The 14,348-nt window shown below is 31.5% G+C and overlaps 1 protein-coding gene across 1 annotated transcript in view; it reads left to right on the top strand.

Moving 5' to 3' along the window:
- Nucleotides 1-5,861: 5,861 nt before the first annotated feature.
- LOC139499625 (neuroglian-like) overlaps nt 5,862-14,348 on the top strand; it is a 35,417-nt gene continuing 26,930 nt past the window's right edge. Inside the window, exon 1 of the mRNA XM_071288366.1 lies at nt 5,862-5,990. The gene's annotated coding sequence lies outside the window, so the exon portion shown is untranslated. The remainder of the gene's footprint in view (nt 5,991-14,348) is intronic.

Below are 14,348 nucleotides of genomic sequence, written 5' to 3'. Positions count from 1 at the left end.
TGCACTGAATTACAGGCTCCTGACTTGGGACAGGCACATACATAAATAATGTGGCGGGGTTAATTATGTTAGCGGGATCCCAACCCTCCCCTAACCTTGGACAGTGGTATAACAGTACAACATAAGAACGAACTATAAAAATCAGTTGAAAAAGTCTTAACTCATCAGATGGACAGGAGTATTTATTTGAATAAGAGGTAGTCCTACACAGGTACTATAGAAAGTCCCTGTCCTACATAAACCTTTGTGCTCCCATGCTCAACTTTGTGTATTTTAAAATAAAACATTACATCTGCGGGAGCATCAATTGTGTCTCCCAGACACAATTAAATCTCAAAGAAATTCCTACATTGACTTTGTTATAATGGTGAAAAAAGGGGGGTGTATCACTTTGTCTAGTTGCATTTGTTCTTGTATGAAAAAGAAATTATTAAAGATAAATAGAAACTTTGGATGAAGTGAAATCCACAAAATGATTTTGCCAAAAATTCGTATTCTGTCACTTTTCATTAAAGTGATTTCCTTTAATCCTCGGATCGTTTGTTCTGAGCAATAAAGGAGAACAGACGAAATTATAAGCAAAACAAGATCAACATAGAAGATTTGTTATTCGTGTCTACAATGTTGAAGAGAGCCCATTGTTGAATATGCGCTTAGACGTAAGTGATCGAAGATACTCTAAGAGCCTTTGGTTTGTTTTGTATGTGAGAAAGACGGGATCACTATATATGGCAATGGTGGTGTTGAGTATTAATTAAAGCTTTATGATTCAGAAAGTAAAAGACCTGGATGCTTCTTCTATGTAAATATCTAATGTTATGAAGTTTCTCTGTTATATATCTATTGTTGATTTTGTTGTGTGATTTTTTTGCTTATTTTAAAAAGAGTAATAGTGTCAACATATTTGGTATATATATGTGTTCTTTGACTGCAACGCGTCGACAGTCCTTCAGTATAAGTGTATGAAATTGTACACAAATGGTTATTCTGCGTTTTCTGACCAATTTCAATTGAGTTTAAATTATATTGAAATATTGGGGTTCTTTGAGATGCTTAATTTTACCGTGTGTTTAGAATTTTTGTCAATGCAAGTTTATTCAATCTATATATATATTTCGAATAATCTTAGTTCATTTTTTGTACATACATAATTTAAGGCCGTTAGTTTTATTGTTAAATTGTTTACATAGTCATTCGGGGCCTCTTTATAGCTGACTATGCGGTATGGGCTTTGTTCATTGTTGAAGGCCGTACGGTGACCTATATTTGTCAATTTCTGTGTCATTTTGGTCTCTTGTGGAGGGTTGTCTCATTGGCAATCATACCACATCTTTTTTATATGTACATACAGCAAATAAACTGAAAAAAACTCCTCCATAAAATCACATCGTACAGTTGTCTATTGCAGATTAACTAGGTTAAAAGATGCATAACCAACATTGTCAAATTATAAGCATTCTCATTAAAATATATCAATTCTTATTCATAGTAATTCGAACATCTCCAATTGTCTCCTTATTGATATTTCTGTTAAAAGGGATATAACTCAAAACACAATTTAATGATGATCTTTATAAGTGAAACATCTCGTCTGTACATCCACTCATTATTGATACTTTGCAACTATGTTAAGAAGATGAAAACCACTTTCTCCACTACAGTCAAATATTAAATAATATATTTATATATAATATATTATATACAACATATTCATAACAATATAACATAATAATATATTATATATAACGCATAAGACTTTTTTAGATGACATTGCAATATAGATTATCCTATATTTCAAAAACTGTCTGATACTGAAAACCTTGGTAGTCCTGCGAAATCCTTCAAAATGCAGTTTGAAGTCATCATTCGATTTATATGTTTTTCTTTCGTATCCAAAGTCTGTTTAATACAGCATTTTCTGAGCTTTTGATTTTTGCTATTGGATATTTAGATAAAAGAGTTTCCGTTTTAATATCCCTTTGAGTTTGTATTTTTGAAATTTTACTTTTTTCGGCATCGTTTTTAATTCACACCTTTAATGTTCTTGTAGGAGTACAAACTTGCGGTTTCTAAACAAAGGAGTAGATCCGGTAAGGACCGATTTTGGCCTCATATTTCAGGTTCATCTGACGAAAGATTTAGAGCACTCTTTAAACACTTAATTGTCTATTTCATTTGAATCAATTAGTTTATGTTAAAGATTTTAACTGATTTAGTCATTAAAAACGATCCGATTCAAGCTCAAATATGAAAAATCTACCAAATATGCCAAAAAAATGTCACTTTTCAGATGGTTTTTGTCAAAAATGAAAGTGGCCGCATCCGTGTTCATCCTCAACCTTTATATATGTTATGTATTATCGTAAAATACAACTTACATTTCAATATTAAAGATGAACACGAATGCGGCCACTTTCGTTTTACACGAAAACCGTCTAAAATTAAACTATAATGCTAGAATTGTGAAGATTTCAGTAATTTAGCATGACTTAATGGTGCTAGTACCCAATATATGTGCATTGTATAGTCAAAAACAGCCCATATTTATGTAGCAGAAGCATTCTACTGTCCAATAAATAAATAAAAGTTTACATTTGAACAATTTTGTAAAACTGCTATATTTTGGGGCCAAAAAGGGGTCTTACTGGACCTACTCCTTTAAGTAAATCCTTTGGGGTATTGTCATTTGATAAGGGACGCAAACGGTTAATTTTTAATTCTCCTTCGAGTTCAGAGACATATAAATTACAATTGTATTTATGATCTAATTGTTGTATTAAACCACAAAATTGATTGTTTGCATAATGTCACATTTTGCAATTTTGTCATATCTGGGTCCTTCGTAGCTTACAATACGGATGTTTTGCTAATTTGTCAAGTTCATACAATAACCTACAATAGCTCAAATGTGTAGCCCAGTGCCCTATGACTAGTTGCCTCCATTGCAAATATTACATATCTTCTTATTGTTAAATGATTGGTGATCATTGGTTTGAAATGTCTTCACGACTGTCATATAGTTTTCACTGGACCTCAACCTCATTTAATGGATCAGTGAAGAAGGTCAAGTTTTCGTGTTCAAGGTCATATCTCGGATACTATAAGACATACGTCTACTAAATTTGGTGTATACTAGTATATAAAATTAGTGTAAGGTGTACATAGCCTACTGGCAGGGGTAATATACAGTGGCGGATCCAGAACTTTCCCTAAGGGGGGCCCGCTGACTGACCTAAAGGGGGGGGGGGGCTCCAGTCATGCTTCAATGATTCCCTATATAATCAACCAAATTTTTCCCACGAATTAGGGGGGGGCGGGCCCCCCATGCCCCCTCCCCTGGATCCGCCTATGATATAATCTTAACCTTATTTTTATCGTTCATCAGACACTGTTGAGTTTTTTGTGGTTTTGGTCGATTTCTCAGATATTATAAGCTATATGTCAATTATTATTTGTTGAAGTGAACGATTGTACGTAGGTTGTACATATCTGTCTGTCAGGGTTCATATTAGGCCTAGACCTCAATTTCATAGTTGGTTGGTCAATGATAAGTTTTCGTAATTTTGTCAGTTTATCCTGAGATTACTATAACACATACTAAAAGTATAAGGCCAGCTATATTTGGTTATGGAATGATTGTCAGGTGTACTTGTATGTGTGTCCGGCAGGGTTTTGAGGCATAAACCTCCATTTCGTGATTCGTTGGTCAATGATAAGTTTTTTGGTTAATATTAATATGTTGTGTGGTTTGATCTGGTTCTCATGTACTATTGCTACAGGACTACTATATTTGGTGTCTTGAATGATTGTAAGCCGGGTGTACATGTCTGTCTGGCATGTCACGGTTCATCAGACCATGACCTCATTTTCATAGAAAATTGATAATGTCACGTTTGTGTTATACTTGTAGTAAAACCTTTATATTACAGCCTTCAACATGCATGAAATCAATGAGTAAAAATAAAGATACACTTCAGCGTGTGCGCTCTTGTTATTCATGTTTGCATATTATTTGGAAAATTAAAGTAGATACATAGAGTGAAACTTTAATAGCAAAAACTGTCAGCTAGCCCGTGACAATATGTATAAATACATTTTGTAGGTCAAATATTGTTGAAATCGTCAGATGTTTCCATTTATGACATTAATGTTTACTCTTTTTTTTCGTTTTTGCCTAATATCTGAAAAACTATATCAGCTATATATAGAAATGATAAATGAGCAAATTGACGATTTTTACTATTCTGTCTCTTGTCTCCAAAACTATTATAGATAGATGGCCACTTAAATGATGTAAATGATCGGCAAGCCGGACAAGATCAATGAATAAGTCAACATGGCCGAAATCGTCAGCCAACATTGCTCTTTAATGACAATGCTTACAAGTATTTTGCGTGTTTGGATATTATCTTGAAAACTATAAAAGATAGATAGAAATACTGATTATGTTTATGGGAAAAATCATCAGCAAGACAACTGAGATGTACACATAAGTCAAATGTAGCTGCTGAAAGCGTCAGTAGACTCTCCATCAGAGCAAGGATAGTAAATCCTAAATAGGAGTGTTTGCCCTTAAACGTGTTATGGGCAAAAAAAAAAATGCAAACAAACAAAAATTATCAGTCGTAAAAGAATTTTTCGACCGGAATTCTCTCAGTCTAGATTCCATGATCACATACATGTTTGAGCTCTGAATCATATGCTGATCAAGGGGGTTGCCGGACCCAAGCTCTCCCTTTTGTGGGAAAAATTTGGTTGATTATATAGGGAATCAATGAAGCATGATCAGCTGATGACTGGAGTCCACTTTCCCCCTCTCAAAGTTATGAAAGTTCTGGATCCGCCCGGCACTGTGAATGTCCAATTTTTGGACCGGGGTCTGTTTTCTCCGGGCACTCCGGCTTCCTCCACCAATAAAAACTGACCGCCACGAAGTAGCCCAAAAAAGCGGTGCTAAAAAGTGTCGATAAAAAATCAAAAGTCAATCAATCAATAAACGAATTATGATTTGGTCCCCTTAAAGATCGATCGAAGTTCCCGGCTAAAGACGAAAAGTAGTATGTAGACAATGCAGTTATATCGATTAGTGAATCAGCATACAGTATGCGAAACAACATATTTCTGTCATACTTTCATAACTACATGATACAGGCTAATATTGAGCATTGACACAAAAACATTATAAGACCAAAAAAAGACTTTATATGGATATGAATATGGTATATTTAAAGGAGAAAAATAAAATTAGAATTTAAACCATCCAGATATCCTCATTTCCAGTTTGAAGACAAGGAGAATAGCACTAAATGTTAGGTTGAAGTATATAAATTTGAATTTAAAACATTACACTGGTTCATTTTAGAAGATAAACCTGTATCACCTGTTGCAAGAAGGTATACTGTGTCAAAAAACTTATAACTTGTACAAAAACCCTGTACAAATTATAATTTGTACAAACTTAATCTTGAACACAACATATACTGTTCCCAAGTTCCAGTGGTAATAATATCAGTACGAATATAGGTAGTATTTCCATTTGTAACTTTTAATAAAATATATATTACGTTTAGTATTACGTACAGCCAATGCTAAAATGACAGATTATGTATAACTTCAAATTTAACAGAAATAACCGAAATATGTATTTATGAAGGAACTACTATTTCATTACAAATTGAGAGAAATTGAGAGAAACACGCTGTCAGCGGAGCCTCTAGTTTGTAATCCTTCCGTATCTTATAATATGTGACCGTGAACAATACAATTTAAGTTCATTTATTAGTCCCACTTATTACTAATGTATAATTATATCATTATTTGTTTTGAGGATCAAGACTTGAAGTTTAACCGCCCCTTTTTACGTGCCTCTCATTGATTTGTGAAAAACGTCACAGATTTTGGACTACCGGAAATACCTGGATATTGCAAGGTGCGAGAATACCTGTGAGGAAAGATGTTTTGAATTCAACTTCCTTTTGTTCTTTATACAGGTAAATAGTTTGCATGTAAAATACTTTAAAAATGGAATATTGGTATATATATTTACGCGTCCATGAACAAATGCATTTTCTGATGTCATCTTTGATGATCGAATCGCCACATGTTTGAAAGTTTATACTGATTTACCTGTACACAGGAACGCGGCATATTTGATTGAACTTCGCGTACCCTATTCTATACACAGGTTATAATTAACTATACTTAAGATTAGCGACTAAAGGAATTTGACAGCTTTCGCTTTTAATAGACTAATTGAGTTCACTCCAACATTGTCCAAATCAATACTTTTATTGTATACATAATATATAAATCAACGATTTTAGTGAGGATCTGCAGTACACAAGGAAATAATATAGACATTTTATTTAGAAATTTTGTTAGACTTGAAGGGTACAAAAAAGGTAAAGAAAGTAGTTATATTTATGTTTATGAATTTATGATCATTTATGCATGTTGTCAAATTCATTTTCAAAATTAAATATTGAAATTATGTTTCTTTAAATACCTTTTTCATCTGCATTTTTCATGTACTTAAAGATTTTCCAAGTGAACCATCTTTTATAATTAATTATTCCATATGTCTGAATACTATGTATATGAATATATATATAACTTAAATTACAACATATAAAAAACGACCGTGCAAGGGCTGTATAGCCAGTCACAGTCGTTAAAAACTTCCATTTGTTGTATATATCAGAAATTATTTCTGGTCAGCTACAAACATGCATGTGCATGGTTTATTGCATACATATGTAGACCTTTTACAAGTCCCACTCATAACATTGCCTTGTTGATTGGATCCCCCCGGAGGCTGACTGCACCGTCTATTTTTTTTAATTTTTATTTATCAAACTCTGGATTTGAAGTACAATGAATGTATAATATAAATATATACTGTATCCTGTCAATTTGAAAATTACAGACCAAGAACTGTAAATTGTAGACTGTTAAATTCTAAATCACCTGTTAATGATTCTCACCTGTCTTCAATAACAATCTAACAATCATTCAATATCCACCATAACAATCATTCAATATTAAATTATGTCATTTTATGGATAAAAGTAAACATTGAATTAAACAGATGTGAAATAACATTGAGTTATTTCCCCTTAGGGTAATGTACATCAATCAATACATTTAAAAGAGATTTGACTTGTCATATAGTCAGATAATTTAATGATCTTTATATTCCTCTTGTCCTTCATTGTCTAATGTAAAATGATTGAAAAACATCCAAAACTCGTGGATTGAGTTGCTTTAAGTATATAAAATATAAACCTCATAGATAATTTTGAAGATGTAGTTTTACCTACATGTATTATCCAAATTGCGGTGGTGAAAAATACGAAATATAATGTTAATTTGAAATTATAAACTCCATAGCTGACTATAATTGCTATGTTATGTAATATTAAATGTCATTTCAAAATTAGTGGTACGTTTTCTGCAGAATGTAAATAGTGAATTATGTGCAATTTTAGCTGTCTTTTTGTTTTTGATGAATTCAGCTTTTTTTTTAATATGAAGCACTGTCAACCAACTGATTTTCATGAGTAAAAAAATAACGCGAATATAAGTAGGTTAACGTGAATGTGTAAAATAAAACTTAGATCGTTCCTTATTCTACTACTTCAAGTCAATTTGAAAATCGAGAAATTATTTGCTATGAAAATTGGATCGAGAGGGCTTAACGCGAAATGAAGAATCGGTGAATATAACATTTTTTTCTTCAAATTTTTACATTTGTTCTTTACACTGATACTAAAGACCAATTTCATAAATTTTGCACATTTGCTTGTACAAAAGCTACACATATTCATATTCTTTATTCAGATGCAGCTATTAAAACATGTGAGCTTAGATGAAAGTTAGTATGTTGGACCACTTTTCTAGTCCATATAAGATAAACAACAAGCTAAGGGACGACATCAAAAAATTAACGAAGGATAAAAGACTTAATTCAAATAGTTTGGGGGTGAGGGTCAAAATTGCTGCAAGTTATGTTTAATTGAAATCGATTTTATATATATCCTTATTGGTCAATCAATTATTCCCAAATTAAGTTAAGAGAGGGGGGGGGGGGGGGGGGGGTCAGTGAAAAAACTATATGAATTGAGGTTTTTTATCCTACATTGAACTTTTGATGTCGTCCCAAACTGATGTGTTGAAGTCAATGTTAAAATTATCATCAGTTTTGTTATAAAAACAAGTCAAAATTTGATAGGTGTAATTGTTATTTTTGATTGTTTAACAAACATTTTATGATGGGAATGTCAAACATTAATTTAACAAAACATAATGGTCCAAAATTATACAGTAAAACCTACATATATGTATAAAGGTTAACATCAAGACCAAAGAAAACTTACCTTATAAGGGAGGTGTCTTTTGAATTGAGTTTCTAAATGCATAGGTATACATTACTACAATGGGCAATCAGTGAGTGACATGACAAGATAGATTTTTACTGAATATAGGTGACCTTGATAATAGCTAGGTTTGACTGTACTGTAATTTAAAAAAGTTAGTTGTTCATGTATTTTTTTTAAATTTTTGCTAAACAAAATGTACATTTAAACTGATCTATTGTTCTATATTATATCTAGGCAAAAAAAATACTGTACTTGAGTCTTCAGGGGTACTTATTACTAGTGGCAGTATAGTAGTCTCTGGTATATTTAAATATCACAAGGGCTCCCCCAAAAAACAGATTAAAACATTTCCCTTAAATTATGGTACCACATTTATGATACATTCCATCAGACGATCTTTTTAGAAAGCACTATTTCTAAACTACTAAAAGTACAAGCAGGTCTTTTATTTTTCAAAATTTCTCTCATTCTACTGTTTATGTCCTTCACATTAAGGAAGTTTTAGAATTCAGCCTGAGGAAATTCTCTCATTACACATACATGTATATTCCTGGCCCAAACATAGTGAATTGCACAATTTAACGTGTAGGAGTCTCCCATCATTTAAGTCTGAATAATTTACTGTTTCTATTATGTTCATTGTGAAAGCCGTAATCCTTTATACAAAGTAAGAGAGATGACAGGACAGTGATCTTTCTAAGTTAAAAATAACATAAAATACAAGAATTGAAATAGAAAAAGAATTTACATGATTGTACAGTCAATGGATTTTGAATAGACTATAAATTTAAACCTTGTGCTTTTGTCGCCCTGAGATTTATATTTAATTTAACAACAATTTGATGCTCCGATGACATTTTGATGTCCGATATAATTAGCATCTAAATATTTGAACATTATATAAAGATAAAACATGTGAAACAGGCAGATGATTTCCATAGAGTAAAAAGGGTATGTAATGAAATAGTTTTACAAAGATCAAACTTAATTGAAAACCATCATAATTGAAAGGATCCATATATATCATACATGTATGTGTGAAATTGGTAGTGTGTCAGATATTCTCGTGAGAATTCTGGGAAACCATCGTTGATTCATTGATTGGATAAGAAGTGACGTAGTCGACATTACACTACATTGTCTTATTGTGAAGATTCCCTCAATTGATATTTACAATTTTTTAATTTATTTCCGTTAGGAATAATTACTGGATTAGACTGTAAAAGGATAATTCTTATTTGGTGAGTTCAGTAATTTGTTCATCCATTGTAGAATATTGTCAATTGCTTACCATCATTGTTCAGCGACCGACACATTACCGGTTATGACTTTGAATTCTTACTATTTCTTAATTAAATACCACATTTTAATATGTAAATCTCTAAAATGATTTAGATAAAATACTTTTATCTGTCCATTAATTGGTTGTCTACCTCTAATTGGTCTGCATCCAGTAATGTACAGCAGTGCTAAGTTAAGTCTTAGTGACAAATTAATAAGACCACATAAAATTATATATATAAACATGATAAATGTAAATGTGACTTAGGAAAGGACTTCAAATGGATCAAGAAAATTGTTTGGGACAAGGAGTGTCACAAGTATGTGCTGTGAATAGGGAGACCCTGCATTTATTAAAAGTAAAGTTAGTGTCAGAGAAACAATAGGTTGCCATTAGTCTCACGGTTATTTAAATTGTCCATTAAGGTTTAGAGATTTTTTTATTGTTTGTGGGTTACATTTATTCATACACATAGATTTATTGTTGTATAATTAACCTAGAAGTAGAGATGTCTTTTGGTTTTGTTGTGTAACTGGTTTGGTGTCTTATTGATGTACAAAAATATATACATATATCATGTATATTACTTATATATTTTATTAATTTTATGCCTTACTTAATATAAAGGTTTAAGCATATCTTCAGAGGCATATTTGGGGTGGGGGATTAGTGGGTATGGCACTTTAATGATACAGTGACATAAAGGATTTAAATGCCATCAGCTTTTAACTAGGATTATCCCTAACAATGGTTTTTCAGACCCCCCTTTTTCAAAATTCATTGTGAGATTATTGTATGAATAATTGATACCTTTTCTTTCTTTTATTGAATAATACTAACTATTTTTATTATAATGTAATTATTTTTTCACTATGGTAAACAATGGGTGGGAAATGAGTTTGTAAATTAAAAAACCCAGAAAACAGACAGTTTTTTCTTGCCCACTGCTATATCTGGTATAGAATGAGATATAATTAACACTAATTTACTGGAGATAATTTAATAGGAAATAACTAGTCCATATTTGTCCGATAACTTCCTAGAATTGACAAGTACAATCTGACTGCCTACAGGGAGAAAGTAATTACAGTTGGTATACTTAATTACTTCAGTAACCGTGTCTCTCCATATCCCTATCTATCTACACTGTCGATAATTATCATTTTACTGTCAATTAAAGCCCATCATGTATTTAGTCCAAGAGGAATAATTTTTCAAAAAGAGGAAAAAAATAAAAAGATGAGTCGGGAGAATATTTGAAAAAAGAAGTTTAGAATTGTTATAATTGACAGGTTTTAATTACTTGGGGAAACAGATTTGTTTTTTGGATGTAGTGCAGATGGATATTCTGAATGGGTCAATTATAATATGGTAATTTTTTGTTAATTTGAAGTAACAAAGCAGCATCCAAGTCTTTTTTTCAATTGAAAAATAAGTTTCTGGATTATAACAGGATGAAATTATTTGTTTGCCATCTATTGTACTAAAAAAAGGTGCTTTTCTATATTGTCGCCACATTTTGTCTTATAGTTATTGAGTAATTTTAATTTTAAAAGATGACAAAAATTTATTGTTAAATTGCAGATTATAAGAATATACAATGTATATTTATTATGTCTTAAATCAAGCTATTGTGCAAAGCCCTCATCTGTAATCAAGGTTGTTAGACACCCCCTATATAGTGTTATAAGTATGTCAGACATTCTAATGTATTATTGCTGGGTAAGGGAAAGGAGAAAAGCTCCATGAAACAATGTTTTTTTTCTTGTTCCAAAAGCTCATGAAAAAAGTATTTGTATATATATATACATGATATTTATTTTCTGACATTTATTGTATCACCTATCCATAGAGACCATAAGACCAGAAAGTGAACTCTACTGTGTGAGTGAGTCGAAAACTATAGATACAAATGAAAAAACAAATATGCTGATCACTATCTAAAAATAATTCAAAAATTGACTTTTCCTGAAATAAAAGTACATGTGAAACATAATTTGATATGTTATCGTCACACCACTTAATAATTAACAATTCCATTGATTGATTAAAATGAATTAACTTTAATGGCCAATTTGTAGTGTGCATATGCCCTATAAATTAGTATCAGCAGATACCCCTTTCATACTCATCCATTAATCACAAAGATAGAAACAAAAATCTGTATTCATCTGACAATCCAAACTTGATTTACAATAAAAATGATTAATTCAGTGTGCTCAGTTTCTATTATTATAATTGAAAATTTGATGATTAAAAGACAATTGGCGTAATAAATGAGATATGATTTATTAATAGATTTATTGCATGTATATATTGATAGACAAGGGAGGGTACATGCAAAGTTCAAGGGGAGATAACCAGGGAAGGTACATTCAGAGTTCAAGGGGAGATAACTTTGTTTTCAAGTTCATAAATTAATTGTATGACAGATTTTAATCTTATAAAGTAATTCATTTGTACTTATGTGCTCCTCAATATTCCAGACAGACTGCACTTTTACGAAAAAGGTTTGATACATTAATTTACCACTATATATGTGGATACATTTGCAACTAAAGTTTAAAAAAAAACCATCATAACATATGTGCATAGTTAAATTTTAGATTGATTGGGAAAAACAAAACTGTTTAACAGAATACCTATATTATATATACATGGGGATTGATTTGGAAAGGTTATAGGTCCTTTTTCAAAAAGTGTAGACCTGGATATTTTTGAATTATGAAAAATGATGTCTTGTAAAATCTGTAAAAGATGCACATGTAAAAGGGTATGTCCATTTATGCATATATAACTTGCAAAGGGAAATTTGAATTAGAACTAACATTTAAAACCATAAAACACATATTTGTAATGGGACGTTTAAATTAGTATTAAGATTTTAAACCATAAAACACATTTTATTTGTAAAGGTTAACTCAGTTTTTTTTGTCACTTAGAACTTATATTGGCTTGTCACATCTATTAGAAAATCTATCCTATTATTCAGCCATTCACAAAGTATTTCACCCATACCAAAGTTAATTAACACATAATTTTAACATTGTCTGACAGGTTTATGAAAGACGCCCACATCTAATTTGAATTAAAATATATTGAACAATTTTGACATGCTGTTAAAATTAGAGAAGTGACACTGCAGCCATAGAATTCCCTTTACATGGCACTTTGTGTCTATTTCATTGTGACAAACTATTGATCTATACTTTAGGATAATATTGTCTTTGATATTGTGTAATCAGCTTATACAGTGAAAGTCTCCGCAGTGGGTAGTAGTGGCTTTAAAAAATTTAATGCTTTTTGTAAAGCATAAGTGGTTTGTGACATAATGAATATAATACAAAATTGTACTCAATTTACTAAAGCATCCCCCCTTTCCCCTAAATTAAACATGGACAGAGAATGAAAGCAGCTGGGGGGTCCACTTTTTATGTACAAGATGATAGGACGTGCGGATGCAATAGGTCATGCACCTTTCCAAGATTGAAAATATGTGAATAGGTCGGGGAAAGCTATCAAAAATATATATCAATAAAGTTACTATAACTTCGTCTTTCATCTTTCTTGGTGTTTGAGGCTCTTTGGTATTCCACTGTTATATTACACACCAAACAAAAGTTACCTGACAGTAATTGAAATGCAAGAGATTAATTGCATATGATTTATTCAGTGTTCTAGCTATGACTTAAGGACAGAGGGGCACATTTTTAGGATGAATTGCATTTAAGTGCGTTTTCTTGTGTGAAAAGGGAACATTTTATCATGTTTAAAGATAAAGAAATGTGAAATAAATGAACAAGTTAATATCTTTTTGTGTTAACAGCTTTTTCCAGATTTTAAAAGGATTTTTTTTGTGCTTATAATTATTTCTTTACCTTCAGTAAAAATGCACAGCGCAGGAGTTATCACTTATAATAATGGAAAAGGTTAAAACAATAGTCCAGAGGGAAGTGAATTGAAGGACAGAGGGGAGCTCAGGGCCCCTAAATAGTATAGCTGGCTAGAAACCTTTTTGGGGTTGCTTGGATGTTGATATTGTATTGCAATACCATGCTCCTCCAAATCACAGTGGAAAACTAATTATGAATACAGCTACACCTTTTGAAAATGTATTTAACTATTCAATAGGAAAAATGTAAAGCATTCATAAATTATTCAAAGAAAACAGTTCAAATTGAAAAAGAATCTGCAAGTAGGCTTCAGATTTGAAAAAAAACTGTCACATATTTATTGATTTTACCATACACATTCTTCAAGTTCCCAAAAGCCATACATGCCAAATAAGAATTATAATTAAAATTGCCCCAAGGAAATTGATTTTTTCACCCTAAATTTTATCGTATTTGTCAATTTGGTGTTTGCAGCATGGCCATGTTTGGCATATTAATCGATACAGAATTGTTTGTCTTGAGAATTATTGGCTAAACTGTGATAATGAATATTCATGATTGTAAATATGTGAGAGTTAATAAACAATGGCTTATTAAGTACATGAGATGTCAAGGGTATGTATAGATACACAAGATTTACTGAGCTGCATGTCATACTTAAATGTCATATAGGTATTTATTGTGCATATATTTTGGATAATATCTTGACCGGTTATTATTGTTCAGGTGCCCGGTGGTGGTGTTATTTAAGGTCAGTAATGTTATGATTTCTTTTGATGAATGAAAGTATCTGCT

Source organism: Mytilus edulis, chromosome 12, assembly GCF_963676685.1.
Source record: "Mytilus edulis chromosome 12, xbMytEdul2.2, whole genome shotgun sequence".
NCBI classification, from domain to species: Eukaryota; Metazoa; Mollusca; class Bivalvia; order Mytilida; family Mytilidae; genus Mytilus; species Mytilus edulis.
This window is presented reverse-complemented; position numbering and strand designations above follow the sequence as displayed.